Source organism: Thunnus thynnus, chromosome 16 (assembly GCF_963924715.1).
Source record: "Thunnus thynnus chromosome 16, fThuThy2.1, whole genome shotgun sequence".
Lineage (NCBI taxonomy): Eukaryota > Metazoa > Chordata > Actinopteri > Scombriformes > Scombridae > Thunnus > Thunnus thynnus.
Genome location: NC_089532.1, coordinates 3,960,917 through 3,977,927, shown reverse-complemented (window position 1 = coordinate 3,977,927; position 17,011 = coordinate 3,960,917). Strand labels below are relative to the sequence as shown.

The 17,011-nt window shown below is 38.8% G+C and overlaps 1 long non-coding RNA gene across 1 annotated transcript; it reads left to right on the top strand.

Moving 5' to 3' along the window:
- Nucleotides 1-504: 504 nt before the first annotated feature.
- LOC137200232 (uncharacterized) lies at nt 505-16,391 on the top strand. The gene is made up of 2 exons (XR_010931931.1): nt 505-1,774; nt 15,411-16,391. It is a non-coding gene; the product is annotated as an uncharacterized lncRNA (long non-coding RNA).
- Nucleotides 16,392-17,011: the final 620 nt, after the last annotated feature.

Here is a 17,011-nt window from a genome sequence, read left to right as displayed (position 1 = left end):
GAAACCTTGAATATATATGTTTCAACGTGTGTTCAATACGTATCATATCAACATTTCTACAAACGTAGCCTATTAACATTTCTACTCGTTGAATAATGATGTTTTATGGTGTGACAATGCTGTGGTTAAGGTCTGGTTAGGTTTAGGCACAATGACCACTTGGTTAGGGTTACGGAAAGATCATGGTTTGAGTTAAAATAAAAATAAAATAAAAACGCTCAATGTCTTGCTAAAAACACCCGGTTTTGTCAGTTGAAACAGGAAGCGGGCATCGGTTTCGAGGTGGTCTCGAACCGTGCTCTCTGCTGACTTCCAAGAAACTTACTAACCAACCGCCGACCCCTCCCCCTCCTCCTACTAATACGAGAAGATCAGCTAATATAGATCACATGTGAACTACGTCACTTTAGAAATGTTAATATGCTACGTATTACACCTGTTGAAATGTAGATATTCAACGTTTCTGTGGTTTGCAGAAACGTAAACTGCAAACGTTTTATTTTGGCGACCAGGCTGAAAAACTACCTATTAACAGATATCAGCAGTCACTGTTATTAGCCTGTTCATAAAGTTTAGTGTTGAATATACTAGATTTATGCACAATCCATATTGCTATTGTCTCAAGTCTTTCTTTAAATTGTTCATTTTTTATATTTCTATTCTTCTATTTCTAATATCAGTGAACGGTAATGACCTAAATATCTTTTACTATCTGTTTATTTGGAAGTTATCATGGTTTAAGGAGATGAGTTTCGATGTAATATCAGTCATTGGTGGTGTTATGTAGAAGGGTAAAACCATCCAGAGGAATACTGAGGCTCTTTTGTTCCAGAGGAAAATAGACTTAGACAATTACCTTGGTCCGCCATGTTTTATCTAGTGTGTTTTTTTTTTTCTCCTGTTCTCCCTGCAGTCATGAATATTCAGAAAGAAGATATTTACGGCTGCTAATGAATATTCTGCACAAAGTCTGCTCCACAAATTAGGCGAGTGGAGGGAATTGGATAGCCACTAGGTGCTTCTCTCAAGGCAACAACAGCGAGAAAAATCAACTAACTCTTGCTTTTGAAAGACTAATTTGATGTCATTTTTTTTTAGTTTTTACGCCTACAGTCCCAGATAATATACAGAGGAATGTGCTGCAGAGAGAAACTGCATCATTTTACAATAAAACATCTGCTGGATGCTTGTAAGATGAGGTCAGATTCAAATCATCCTTGTCGGTCGATGACTGAGAAGTTGCCAAACTGATTTTATGTTGGTGATAAAGCTTCTTGGTAAAGTATTGATAACAGAGCAAAGAGAGGATACAATAATCCATAAGCAGTTCGATTCAGCCCCGCAAGCATTTTCATCAACTTGTAGATGTGGACGTTTTCTCAAGGACATTCTGATCTGCAGTAGACGCCTTCTCGCTGCTCTCCGGAGCAAATTAATCCCTCCACGCCAACCAAAAAAGTTAAATCTATTTATAGCGGTTCATTAAAGCTACTCTATGTCTCTATGTCGAGTCTCACACCGACATTCAGATTGGAGTAATTGGGGGGGTTGGGCGTGTGAGGTCATACTCGGCTCGCTATTCAATTTGAATGTTTGCATTTTGAACGAGCAACTCCTGCATCGCTAATGAGGATTTGTAGTGTTAATCAAAAGGTGCTGCCGTGGGTGCCAATCACCATGATTACAGAGAGGAAACTGGATGCTGGGAGGCCGGAACATGGAGCTTTGTGAGGCGGTGTGTAAAAGAAGAAGAGATGATAGAAATGAAGAGAAGGTGCGTAACAACAGTTCCTTAATGTCTCTCAACTAGTGCCAACAAGATGAATTATATATTCACTGTCTGGGACGATTTTTTGTAAAGATTATACTCTTTGTGTTTTTGTTCTTTTGGGTTCCTGTTTAATTCCAGTTCTTCTTTTATGGTTATTGAGCCTGTCGTAGTCTGGCTCTGTGTCCCCTCTGTTACCATTCTCCTCTGTTCCACCAGAGTTCTTCATCCTTTTCTCCCTGTTATCTTAAGACTGGACTGTGTTGGAGAAAGCTGATTTGAGTTGTTTCTCTAAAAGACCATCTGAGGGGGACGTACGACAAACCCTAAACTCACACTCAGGGATGAGCGGTATCACGACGGTGGTTATCAACTTTCTTTGTTAACTCAGGCTTTGTGTATCAGGCTCTGTGCACAAAACGGACAAAATATGGGCCGATCGCGTGCCGCCTACCTCAGTCAGGAGGAACAGGTCGTTATAAAGGGAGAGCGATGAAGAATATAAATACATTATCGCAGCAAAAGGCAACACTGTTGCTGCAAATAAGGCGAGAGAGGAATGCTGGCAGAAAATCTGCAGATCGTGTAAATTCGTAAGTTAATATATTTATTTTGCCACTCAATACCTCCCACACTCAGAGCTCTTAAACTTGATGCAGCAGATTTAAATATTATACTCAAGAGGTGCGTTTAGGTCTGACTCTGTCCCGTAATGAAGGATAAGTGGAAATCACTTTAGTTTTTGGCCTTGACAGCAAATCAACACTTTTTACAGCTGGTTTAAGCCGAAACTCGGAGCATAACCTGCTCCGGACCAGGTTGAGTTTGCAGCATGAGTTACCATGGTGATGTAGGTTAAAAACAGAGCCACCTTCATGACATTGAAAACCCTGACTGTAGGCTCAACATTAGTCACTAACCCACTAATCTCGCTTCGTAGTACACCCCTCAAGCATGATATTGACTTGCTTGTTTTTATTTTGGTCTGTACTCTTGGTTATTAAGAGGTTTGTGTTTTCTGTTTGCTCTGTGTTCCTGCACTCCTCCGTGGCCTGTTTTTCCCTCCACACCTGCCCTGCATCAATCTCATCAGCCCTGCCCTGCTCTCAGTGTTTTTCCCCCAGCTCGCTCTTCCCTTCACACCTGCCTTATATCAGTATAATCAGCCCTACCCTGCTCCCTGTGTCCCCCAGCCCATCGGCTCCCTGTCTGTTCTCCTGTTTCATCACCTCACTCCCCCTCTCCGGAGCTTCTCCGCCCATCTCCCCACCTGCACCTCATCTCCTCGTTAGCTCAGTTTGTTTTTAAGTCCTGGGGCCTGTATGACGGAGCAGGATTTGGGGTTATCGAGGTAGTTTAACTCTGGGTTTTCAGGGTTATGATGACTTTGGTTCACTTCTTACCGGGGTATGTCGCCATAACAACTTATAACTTCCAACCACTAACCAATCAGATCACTAGAAATAAAGAGTCATCATTCCTACAGGATCCCGACATGGACAAAAGGCCCTGAGTTACAATAAAGTGACAAGTAAAAAAAAGAGCAATATATATATATTTATAGGTCAGTGGAAACATTTTATTGTTCCAGACTTTCTATTTCCACTCTGGTTTTAAAACAGAGCTTCTAACAAGCGGAGAGATCGTTTACAACACATAATGATGATTTTAGCTGCATTTTAATTGTGCAAAGTTTTTTTTTTTTCCCCCGGAGTGACAGCTGACAGAGCAGCTCAGAATAACATGAGACGACCGTGTGATGATAACTGGAAATAAAAATGAAAGTTTGTCTTTTATTAGAAAAATAATCCACACGCTGTTAATTGGCTCCCATGATTATAAATGCAACATTTGGGTCAGATCGACCTCATCAGTCATTAACTACTTTTCCAGTCTTTTGCTTCGGCAGCAGAAACAGTCTGGCGTTGTTTCAACAAACATGACTCAGGTAAAAAGGCAACACACAAACCAAATGAAGTTAAGTTTTCTACTGACTGTGAGTGTTTAATGACGTGTGTGTGTGTGTATTTGTGAGGGGAAGGCAAGTTTATTTATGCAGGACATTTCAGCTACAAGGCAATTCAAGGTGCTTTACATTAAAAGCATCAAGATGAAGTGAAAAAAAACCGCAAAGGACACTTAAATACCAAGCAAAAACAGTCTTTAAAGAGCTAAAAAAAACTCCCTTCCTCTAAGAAAAAGCTCTCTCTCTCTCTCTCCTCGTCTTCCTGTAGTCTCTCTGCAGCATCTCCTCCTCCTGTCGGGCTCGTGTCGGTATCGTGGTGATTGGAGGGGAGCGGCGGCTCTGCAGGCATCTGCTCGTTTTGTTAGGAACCGTGTGCAAGTAAACACTTTTTGCTCACGACCATCTGTCCAAGCTCAGATCTGCATGAGAGTTGGCAGACTTGGCTGGAAGAGATAGATAGATAGAAAGATAGAGAGGGAGGGAGTAGACAGATAGAGACAGAGAGGAGGGGGGAAGGAAAAAGGAAAGAAGAGTGATGAAAGGAGAATGGAGACATGGACAAAGGGCGGGACGGAGAACAGTGATTTCTGAGCTTCTAGATGTTAAAAATACAGGACATTTAGTGATCAAATGTTCTTTAAATATGACTTTTGTTTATTGTTTGATCCAAAATGTGGATTGCAGACATACAAAACCTTTTTTAAAAAGGAAGATTTTTCCTGCCAAAGCACCAAATAACCAAAAATATATCTACTGTTCATCAGGACCAGTGACTCAAGAATAAATTAGTCATGTGGTGAGTTTCTCAGTTTCAACAATGATGCTATAAATGAGCAACCAGCACTTTGGTTGCAAAAGCTAAGAAACACATGGCAAATTAAAAAAAAACTGAATTATTATTTTTTGTTCTTACTTATTTATTTCTGACTTTCACGACTCGTCTGCACTGCTTTTGCAAAACAAGCTCCTATTTCACAGAACAGAGCCGAACAAAGACATTTAGAGTAAAGCTAAAAAAAAGTAAATAAAATAATAGATTATTTTCCAGTTGAGCATAGAAATTTATCAACATTTCACCAAACGTTTCTGTTGGATGTTGAATTTAAAAGTGAAGGAGAATCCAAAGTGAAAATTCAGAATTAGAAGAAAGGCAGTTTGCCAAAACTTCAAGCTTCAGTCTGCGTGTTTAAGTCGGACTCCATCTGCTTGTCTTCATGTTCGGTGTTATCCGTCTGCCTGTCAGACCGTCTGTCTGTTTATCAAACCCTCAGATACGCAGAAACGAAAGGGAGGGAAATAAAAACATGTTGATGAGGTTCACACCCATCCACAGCTTTCCATCCAAACACTGCGATGGCTTTTAGATATAATCACTGAATCAAATCTAAACATCTGCTTTCCATTTCTGTCAGCCTGTCGTGATCCAGGCCGTGTTGACTTTGATATAATCAGCTTCTTCATTTTTTTAACCGACTGGAAAATAATCATCATTAATATTTGTGTTTTGTTAACGAGCATAATGAGAGATTAGTGTCAATACCAGCTCGTTCACTGCTCTGTAAATACTGACCTGACTGGTTTCGTAAGCTGCAAACTAGAGGTTATTTTCACTATCAATCTGTCCATTATTTTCTCAAATAAACAATTAATCTTTTAACCTCTAAAACTTTCAAATAACTGTTTCCAAGGTGACGTCTTCAGGGGTCTTATTTTGTGGGACCAACAGTCTAAAACCCAAATATTCAGTTTGTTATCATGTAAAGTCAAGAAGAAGCATTTCTGACATTCTGGCTTGAAAAGTAACAGTTGCAGATTAATTTTCGATTAAATCAGCTGATCGTTGCAGTTCTACCGGTTTATATACTCCTGTATGGACAGATCTGACTGTCAGTTATGTCACCAGCTGGATCTGTATTAGAGAGTAGAGAGATGATGTTGAAAACTCCTGAAGAAAGCTAATAAATGATTGATTTACGTTTGTCAAACTAGTATTTCCAAGGTCAATAATGAACTTGAACAACTTATTTTTTAAAGGCATCTGATCTTGTAAAGTAGTTATGTATTTTATTCAGTCAGAAACACTTCTCATCAATGACTTGACTATTTACAGCAACTGGTTACACTCAGATTGGGTGGAAACGCTTCTGCTCTTTTTAAAAAGGATCTTTCAAAGAATCTGAACATTAACGAGGACTCTGCTAGAACGAGCTGAAACAATTAGTCGATTAATCATTTAGTTTACCAACAGCTGCAGCTTCTCAAATCTTTATAATTTATGATATAATAGTAAACTGAATATCTTTTGTTGGGCTGTGGAAAATTTTAATGACCATTTGTCAATATTCACTGACAACTTGTAGACAAAATCATTAATTAATTAATTAATTGAGAAAATGTTTGGCAGATTCCTCGATAATGAAAATAATTGTCAGTTGCAGCTCAAGAAGTATTCTCCCGAACACATGAACACCATTCAAAGATATATAATACATTAAATCTAGCCAATTAATTGCCAATTTCTATAATCAATTATCAGTTTGAGTGAAAAGCTTCTCAGATGTGAGGATTTGTTGATTTTCTCTGTTTTATATCGTTGCGTTTTTTGGACTGTTGGTCGAGCAAAACAAGCAGTTTGAGGACTTTTAGGCAAAGAAAAATGTGGTAAATTTATTAGAAATGTGAGTTTTTGTATAAACGTTTTCACACTCAAAACACACAAACCTGTCGGTGTTGAGATTAAAAGCAGCAGCCTTCCAGTCCCTGCTCCGTCTCTACAGGTGCTACACTGCATGTTACCGACCCTGACCGCCAAACTTGGCAGTTTATTTACACGTTATGATCCGAGTAGAGGACGTTCTCTCTCAGCAGGTCATCCTGTCAACTTCTTCACCTCAATAACCTCATTCTTTTCTATCCGTCTCCACTAAAATCACTCCATCACCCTGCCTGTGCACCTGTTTGCCTCTTTATCCTTTGAGCTGCTCATATGTGATGTGAATGATGCTGGTTCTATCTGGCCTGACCTTATTCTGTCTCTCCATCCTTCAGTCAGTCTGTCACATTTTCTGTCTGTCTGCCTGTCAGAATCACTTGTTTTTTTCTTCTTTCCCTACGTACGGTGAATACGGAGGAACTTGGGGCTCGAACATGTCGATGATTTCAGGGGACAACAAACGCAGAACACGAGCAGAAGTAGTCGAGTACACACACTCATATCAGTCCACAGATAGTATTATAGACAAAGCCTCTATCACTGGCATTGCAGCAATATGCTGTGAGCAAAAGTTAGAGCCAATCAGCAGGTCATTGTGTACAGTTTAGGCTGATAATTAAATGGTGGTAGCCTGATCATTAAACTGAGGGCTTCTTGTATTGACAACAGTGACAGTATTTTAGGTGTAGAAGAAAATCACCATATTAAAATTTAGACAATTAGTATAATTACTGTTACCAAACAATATTGTCCTCTTTGTGCCCGAATACAAATATGTTATTCGGCAAAGCACAAATAGTGGGGGTTTTACGAATATTTGTTTCATACAAATATTTTAAAAATTATTTGTTTTCAGGGGAAAAAAAACAAGTCAAATACCAGCATGCAGGTCGGTTACATCACTATCTCAGTCTCTGTCTTCTGCTCCGCTGGTACGTCTGTCAACAGGTCTCAGTGAGGGGAGTCACATCCACCTGCTACATGATGCACATTTCCTAGTTTGGACATCACTCCTGGAGTTGGGGATGTTCCCCAGAGTTAAAGCTGAGCTACTGACACAGGCTTCATGAACGTAACTTTCATTTTCTAAAATTAAAAGCCTAATAAAAACAAAAACAGGATTTTTAAGCCTCTTTCCACCTTTATTCAAATACAAATAATTTTGCTGCCTCAACAAATACAAATACAAATACTGGGCCTTCTGCACATCCCTAGTGCACAGATCCTCTGTGTATGTTGATGACAGTCAGCCAATCTTTCAGTCTAACACTGAAACAACTCGACAGCTAATACAGTTATAATTGTTCTGTACACTCAAGCCAGCAAAAAAGGCCACTGGAAGCTTCTACAGAGGAGTCTATCATAAATTTGCTCACTAATAATGTAAGTTTTGGTTCATAATCTCTCTCATTCATCCTGCCAACCCGGGCCAATATGCCTTGACGCAGAATGAGAGCGACATGACAGGGAGTGATGAGGAAAATGCAGCAAACCACATCAAGGTCAAGTTATTTATCCCCCAAATAGCTTATAATAGCCCACAAAGTTATTAATTAATATTCAGCTTTTTTGCTGTATCATATGTTTCCCTCACAGCCCAGTGCAGGTCTGCAGACGAGGAAAAACAAGTGTCTGAATGTTTGTCCAAATGATTAAACAAAGTTTTGCTAAATATGGCCACAGTCCATGCACCACAACATAATAATACTAACAACAACGGTATTATTATTATCATTAGTGTTAATTAATAGTATTGTTGTAGTAGTAATAATTACTGAAGGGAACAGGCAGCTGTTTGCAGGCCTGATACTCTGTCTGATTCTCTCATTAATTACAACAGAATGGATTTAGCTGGTTAAATAATATTCTCTGTGTGCACAGCTGCTGAAGCTGGCCAGGGTGGAGGGAAGATGAGGAGCAGAGAGACAGAAAACACACTGGAGTCTCAAAGGTCCATATCATTTGTTTCAATCAATAAACAAAAGAAATTTGAGTGCCAATACAAGAATAGCATTAAGTCTTACAACCTGCTTTCTCCTTGTAATGTAACAAAGGACAAAGAAGAGTGAAGTAGTTGTAAGAGAAAACTGAATAACAGGTTATCATTTGATGTATTTCTTCAATATATCATACATGTTTCAGACAGTGTTTAAGTTCAGTTTAGTGTTAGTTTGTGTTTCACACATGTTCTAAATTCTTCTGTGCTATATATATTCTAAACTTAGTTCTTTGCTGTGTAAGATGAGGCAGTTGTGTGTCTAACAGTTAAGTTTATTCTGTTATACCTTTACCTGAGCCAGTGATAAGATAAACTGTAGTTATGTAGATGTTTATGTGTAAAACTGATAAGCTTTAGAGGATAGTGTGGTTTGTCCTTAATTTAATATGGTAGTAATGTTATTTTGTGATGCTACTTGGTGCATGCTTATGTACTGTCATATATGGTCGTGAAGAAAGACTGTTCCTAGGTTAGCTGAACTTTTGACTTATGTTTCTATCTGAGGGTTGCTGACCTGTAAGGTTAGTAAACAGATGTCTTAAATTCTGTACGAGCAGTATTTAAGGGACTGGTTAAGTGCCAACCTTTCAGACAAAGAAAAGATAGCTAGGTGGTATGTATCTTTGTCTACAGAACTATGATGCATTATACTTGCTTACTTGACAATGCTCTCTTTGTGTGTTTATTGAGTGATCAGCAATTTCCCATTACATAGTAACTAAACAGACACCTAAGTTTGGTTAGAAAATGTGACACAAATCTGATGTTTTTAGATCAGTTCAGACATGATCTGGATCAGAAACTTTAATATCATTCACAATGTTGTCACCACAGCTGTTCATCACAGCTCAATCTAACAAACAGCAAATACAAGAAACAAACATCAGTGGTACAAAAGGTACAAAAACAAGATTTGATGTCTTTTCTTTTTGTGTGCATCCACATATGAGTTCATGTTGTTATTGGATACTTTAAAAACCTAAAATGGATAGGGACAGATATTGAACTAAAGAGAAAATTACATTTTTTGAGTTTGATGTAAGAGCAAAACATGAGGATACAGTCGACTTAGAGCGACAAGCGAACTGAGAGAACAGAGAGTGAGCAAACCTAATAAACAGATATTATTTTCCTATTTGGAGGCTGGATGATTCCCTCCAAGCTGCCCACATATTTGATGTTTATGTTAGTTTGGAGAGCCGGGATGCAGGCCTCCTCCTTCTCCTCCTCCTCCACCTCCTCCTCCTCCCCCACCAGCAGCCTTCTGAGGCGAGGAGAAAGGATCAACCTGGATTTCTGACATGTCTGTTGTGTTGCCATAGATAGAACATGCCAGGGGCTCTGCTGGATAGATAGCTAACAATTTATCTCCCTGCAGACGGGACCCCCAGACTGGTAAACCCAACGCCCACATCTCCTGCTCCCCTCGCTCCCCTCCCACGCTGTCTATCTGTCTGTCTGTCTGGACGAAGGGGAAGCTTCAGTGTTTCTGCCCCGGGGGGTTGAAAATACACACTGACAAGACGTGTAGTCAAATAACAGAAACAGCAGAAACATGTCTGCTTTTTGTTTTTAACAAGGGGTGAAAATTAGCTTCAAGCCAGGATGTCTGTAAACATCCACCGTGCCAAGTGTGTCTTGTGTTTTGAACCAGTAGCTCCAGTACAGGAGAGTTCACACACAGACAACACAGGCGGCCATGCCTTGAAGGAGCAGCTCAACAACCCCAAAATGTTTCCCAACAAACACTTTGGCTACGTTCAGACAACGGGAACTTCATGCTCTACACACTCTCCTTTTGTTCTGCACATTTATATCAATGAAAGTAGATTAAATCTCAGTGTAACACAATATAATTCTTTACCACCACAGACCACAAACTCCAGAATGACCATAAATTAACACATCTCTTAAACAGTTTCAACAAAAACTGAACATTTTGTCCTTCATGAAGGTGGGGTTTACTGCAGGGATGTTGTATTAGACTGCATTATTTTCCCCTCGGTATACCTAATAAACTGGCAACTGAGTGTAAAAATGCTAGAAGTGTGGCTGGTGATTGTCTCTCAGTCCAGAGTGAACAATCTTAACAACTATCAGATGATTTCCATTAAACTTGGAACAGATATTTATGGCTCTTGTGGGACAAACCCAAATTTATTCAACATTTTTAGTAGCATACCTCCAAAATGAATGGCTGAATTCCTGTCAGCCAGCAGCTGTGGGCTTGTTTGAGATAAATAAACAAACAAACATTGGCATGCCTGGATATGCACTTAGACAGAAAGCTAATTTTAACATATGATCCCTGGCCTTATGCTTCATCCTTGTAATACAATAAAACAACAAAATGAATCCTGCCTTAGTTCTACAACAACTCTTGAAATGCTGAAAACAAAAGTTCAACACTTGTCAAACTGTTTACATGTTTAAGTTTGAGACAGATCATCATGTACAAAACATTTCATATTTCACAAATATGATTTGGAATATCACATGCTGATTTTAGCATGCTAAAACATGCTAAATGTTAGCATTTTACCATGTATTTAGCTGTACTTGGATATATATGCTAACATTTAGCATGCTAAAACATGCTAAATGTTAGCATTTCACCATGTACTTAGCTGTACTTGGATATAAATGCTAACCTAGCACTTTAACATGCTAATGTTAACATGTTATTGTTTTTTGAAAGCCTGTATAATTGGCCTGATGTTGTCCTTTGTGACTATAAGCATCTTTTTGTGAAATCAGGGCTGAAATTTGTGATAATACTCAGAAAAGCTTCCAACACCTCTTTAAATATGAATTTTAGAGTGCTACAAAGTCATAGTTTAAACTCAACAATACCTCCCAAATTGTTTTCTGAGTAGGTTTGAATTACTGTCGGGCTGGAGCGGGAAGGTCCATTGAAGGTCTGACAGATTAACTGATTTTTTCCCCTCAAAGGAAACTTCCGCTCGAAATATGCTGCTAAAGATCTATTTGTTTTTTAGCAGCACATTTCCTAGCACAGTTAAGTTTCAGGCATCTAGCAGAGTGACAATAAACAAAATTAAAATTCCTCAAGCATAAAAACAATCTTTGTGCAGTGGAGAGGCCGGATGCAACTTCATCTAAAACATTTAAAAACAGCCTGAGTTGATTTTTTTAGTGCCTCTTCCAAGTTTTCTCATCTGTAACTGGTCACTTATTTAAATTCAGAAGGGATGGGGGGACGGGTGGAGGGGGGGATGGATGCTTTTCCATCACTTTCATTTTCCTCTCTTGCAATCAATAGTTAACAAGGGCTTATGCTTTAAAATCTGTGCTAACAAGGGCAGTGCCATTCCAGCAGTTTTAGGATTTAGTTTGGCCTGGAGGTATAGAGGCCGGCTAATAACTAAAAACACAAAGCTCACTTCTCCTGCCAACATGCCCTTGAGCTTTATTTTTCCCCTTCATTGCTCATTTGCTCAGGCCAGGTAGAGCTGAGTAGGAACATCTGTAAGTAAATCCATAAATATTAGTAGTCCATATTCTTTCCCCACTCCTGCAGTCTACTTAACATACTGAAAGTCTCAGCAGAATGTGTTTATGTAACCCTTCAATCGTTTCTATTCTGTTTTACTGCTTATTTGACATTCTGTTTGTGTGCTGCTATTCTAGTTTCTTTCCCCCTACTGAATCCTGTTATTCTGCTGCTGATGCAACAACTCTTTCCTCTACAGGGATCAGCTAAGTTTAATCTCTAATTTAATAACCAGAACATTTCTGGTGAAATCCCTGGCACCAATAAGAGGGCTTTTTAGCTCCTGAGTGGACACTAACTGGAACTACATCTGGAATTAGATGGAAACCTCAAACTGACTCTGAACTCTAACCCCTCTGAACATATAAAAGCAATGCTGCAAGCTCCTGCAATACTTTCCTTAGAGGTGATAAATCAGGACTAAATCCTAAAAATATCAGCAGAGTCTGCAGCTAATTCACAGTGAACAATTACTGCATCCACAAACGTTTGAACATTTATTTATATATATATATATATATATATATAAATTTGTTTTCTGGCTCTCTACTTAAAGGGGACATATAATGCTTTTTGTGATTTTCTGTTATTTATATACTTTTATGATGTTGGATGTTAAACATGGTCAAAGTTCTAAAACTTGAGGTGAATATATATAAAAATGCGCCCTGTAAGACAAATTTCTTTTTCTTAAATCTTTTTTACTTTACCATGAGTGTCCATAAACTGCCGTTATCTTTATTGCTGATGTTGTTCACGTTGTCCACTCGTATATTTCAGACCCAATTTGGGCTCGAACGTGTACGAATGTATCTAAGAAGTTGACATTTCGAGTAAAGAACAAGAAAAAGAAGTGAAATCCATCTACTGTAGTTTGTTTATGTAGCTGAAGCTGACCAATCAGAACAGAGCAGGCTCATCAGGAGGCGGGCCTTAAAGAGACAGGAGCCAAAACAACCTGTTTCAGACAGAGGCTGAACTGAGGCGCTGCATAAAGGGCCAGTAGAAGATAAATAAGGAGTTTTTAACTGTAAATCATGCAAAGATATTCCAGTCGAGCCCCAGAACATAAATATAGAGGTGCAAATGTGCATAATATGTCCCCATTAAGCACATAGGATCTCAAGTGAAACAATAACTACGATGGTAATGTGCTGACTGTCAATGTCCTGCTGCACTGTTCAAAAATTGGGGGACTTTTGTACAAAAAGGGCTACACAGTTCATCTAATGTGGATGTAAAGACCCATAAATTAAAGCTGAAAGTCGGCACTTTAACCTCAATCATTGATAATGTCACATCTAATGTGCTGGAGCACAGTGCCAAAACAACAGATAATATGTCATAATACCGAGCAGAGCGCACCGTAATTATCTGCTACAACCATTATTGACCCCAGAGAGGAGATGCACTGTGCACGGGAAGCACTGTAATTAGTTCTGGGTACCTTGCTACATTTTTTAGTATCAACCAAAATGTGTCCATGGTTTCAAAAATAGAAGCAAAAGCTGGAATTAAATGGTCAGATTTGAAATTTACTGCCATACTGATGCTGCAGTGATGCCTCAGACCTCCATGAGGGACAAACATGCCTGCTGTCCTCAACTACAAGCTGATATTTCAAAGCTTTCCTGACCAAGAGCTCAGGGAGTAAACATACAATCTTTCATAATGGATATAAAAAAGCAGCTTAACTGTTGCTTGTATTTGACCAATAAGGATGACAGTATTTCTACACTGACGCTGCCAACAGTAACAATATTCAATACTCGTAGATTCAATCATTTTCATGCCAACACAATAATATATCCCTATTAATTTATCTGTCTAGTGGAAAACACAGCACTGACAACATTATAATGAACATATGATCAGAGAGAGCAAAGCACAAAGAAGATAAATTCTCATCACATCATGTTTTAGTAACAGTTTCTTTTATCAGGGAACATACAGTTGGCTGAAATCCAGTGTTTGCCACCAGCAAACCAACATTATGGTCTTTTTTATTGTTCACTTTGGAGAAATCAAGTTATCAGAGTGTGAAAAGTCACTAAATCCAACGGAAAAGTTGCCAAGTTGGCAGCGGTGGAGGAGCACTTAGGGGAGACACTGGATATGAAAAGACATATTTCCACCTGATGTGTGTGACCACTTAAATACTCTTTTCATAATTTCATATCTTCTTAAGATGTGGAGCAGTAGTCGGACTATTAGTTCAGTATCTGGACCGGCAGTGGACTCCTGCCAGACCAGAAGGATGAGACCTTTTAGGAGGACCAGGTGCTCAAAGTTAAATAAGGCCACACACACACCAGCATAATTTACAGCATCACCTGTTGAATTACAACCCAAATAGTGTTCTGTTGGATCTATTAAACATCACACAGCCAAAGGCAACACACTCTGCAGGCTGGATGAGGCTCACTGAGAGCTGAGAACCATAATGACCACAGTATAGATCGTAAACTGTCAGGACTGAGGTTTTGTTATTATAAGTGTGAATGAATGGCAGGATCAGCTCAAGGCTTCCAGTATTTTTTTTGTCTGAAGGACTGAAAATGTTTGAGTGAATGGAATATAAAACAATTTGCTTTCAAAAACAAAAAAAAAACCCCTGAGTGGTGAAAAGGCTGCTCCTTTTTAGCATATACACATTGTTTCTAAACAAAAAAAATATGCTTTTGATATGATGACAATCTCTCTGATCCAGAGCAGAACATGTAGCGCTTCAAATTCCATAACTGCAAAGAATCTTTAAAAAAAAACAACTACAAGCCTTACAACAAGTGGGACGGAAAGAGGAGAATCTTTAAAGACTATAAAATACGGCTAAAAATAATAGAGAAGCAGAGTGAAAAAGTTGTGCAAGAGACAGTTAAACACAACCACGCAGCTGTAAAGTCTCTTAAAAGAAACCTGCACAAGTTCATTTCATAATTTATTTTAATTTAGTTCTTCGTTTCTGCAAAAGAAAACATAGCGAGATCTATATTTAACAGCTCCGAGCAACACAGCGGAGAAATATTTCTAAATATTTATAAATCCTTCGACACCATTTGCTGTATTTCAGAACATGTTTCGGCTGAAATACGTTATTGGATGTTGGATTTTTAATTGTTCTAAAATAGAGATGTCGGTGAGTAAAGACTCAACTTTGTAGGATTCTTTAATTTACATTTTTCACAACCAAAATGACTTGAGTCAGCACATCTTTAAGATTTAAAACAAAAAGAAACATCCGCTGAGCTGTTATGTATCATTTCTGATGCTTCCAGACTTTAGCAGAACTGAGAAGTGTAGCTGCAGGATTTAAGCGAAATAAACTCTAGACATGAATATTTATCATAAAAGTAATATAAATGTCCCCAGATAGTGTGGATACTATATTTAACTGAGCTCAGAATGTAAATTAATCTGTTATTTTTCTGTTCTGTTCTGCTTTTTCTGCAGAGATGAAGTTTCATCCCATAGCGAGACATGATGGAGCAACATTTTCTCCCCAAGTAGCAGCACGACTGTGTTGTTAGCTGGCGGCTAACGGCTGCTTGTACTGTGAATTAACACAAACGTGCACGATCACTTCATCTTGTAAAATACACTAAAAACACACACACCTGAATACTATAAATACAACGTGATTTTAAACACAAATGAAACTCACTATCTAATTGTTGCCACTGAGCGTCTGTGCAGGGTCGCAGCTGTGCTTCGTTAAGGCACATCACAGATGACCTTTCACCTGCTGCAGGTCATCATGTGACATAACCTGAATGACAGCAACCAGGTCATTTTATTTATAGCTAAAGTATTATTAATTGTTAAATGTTACTCTTGAAAAACAAACATTCAATATGTCATTTTGGACGTCAAGGTCAAGGGACAGTTGCTCGGACACCTTCAGCCCCCCCACCCTCCACCTGCATGTGCCTGGATGAGAAAAAAGGAGGGAAGGTGAAAGGGAGGCGAGGGGGGGGGGAATGAAGCCTCAGGAGAGGGGAGGGCAGGTGATCAGACCGGCTTCCCACAGTTCTGCAGGATCGTGAGAAAGGCAGTGAGGATTGAGCCCAGCCGTCCAGAGCGTGGGCTAATTGATTTAAGCTGTTTCTACGGAAGGATTTACCTTGCTGGTAATTAGGAGGTGATTTCTGACAGTGCAGCGGCTCACCGGCCCGAGAGCCCCTGCGGTCGGATTTACACCGCAGGATCAAATCCAAAAATCTCACTCTTGGTGTTTTTTTTTTTTTTTTTAAGCCATGCGGTCAAAATTAGTAAATCTTGTGACAAAAAGGTTTTTGATTGTTCTTACACAGGAGGAGATTAAACGCTAAAATCTCAAGCTGACAATCTGTGAACTGACTGGCTTTGAAGTCAAAATGATGATATATAATACACTGCAACAAACACAGTTATTACAGAGGGCTTAAAGTTATTGAGGGACAAACAGAAACCAGATATTCTGTATGTTAAAGATAAATACTGCAGATGTAGATCTGATGATATGCTGGAGTTTGTACTTTCGAGTTGCACTAAGATGCAAAAATTCTGCTCTGTTGCTCTACTTGAAACTGCAGAGAAAATTCCTGATACCTATTTCAATTTGTTCAAGATGAAAGTTCAACTAGATTCTGTGTCATTGCAGGATTTGGCCAAATTTGTTAATGAATAAGATGAAACAGCTTTCATGTTGAGCAGGATGTTTGTAGTTCAACGCTGGGAATCTGACCAAATACCTTCTCTGATTATCTCTCGCATCTCGACTGCGGCTTATGAAAAGTTATCATTTAAGCTTCACCACATAACTGATCATTCAACTTTTTACTGCATACTGAAGCAGCTTAATTATAGAGCTGCAACAATTAGTCAATTAATCACCAACTATTTTGATAATCGAATAATCGTTTTGAGTCATTTTTTAAGAGAGAAATGCAGAATTTTTTTGATCCGAGCTTCTTAAATGTGAATATTTTTAAGTTTCTTTAGTCCTTTATGACAGAAAACTGAATATCTTTGGGTTGAGGACGTCAACTTCTGACATTTTATAGTTGGAACAA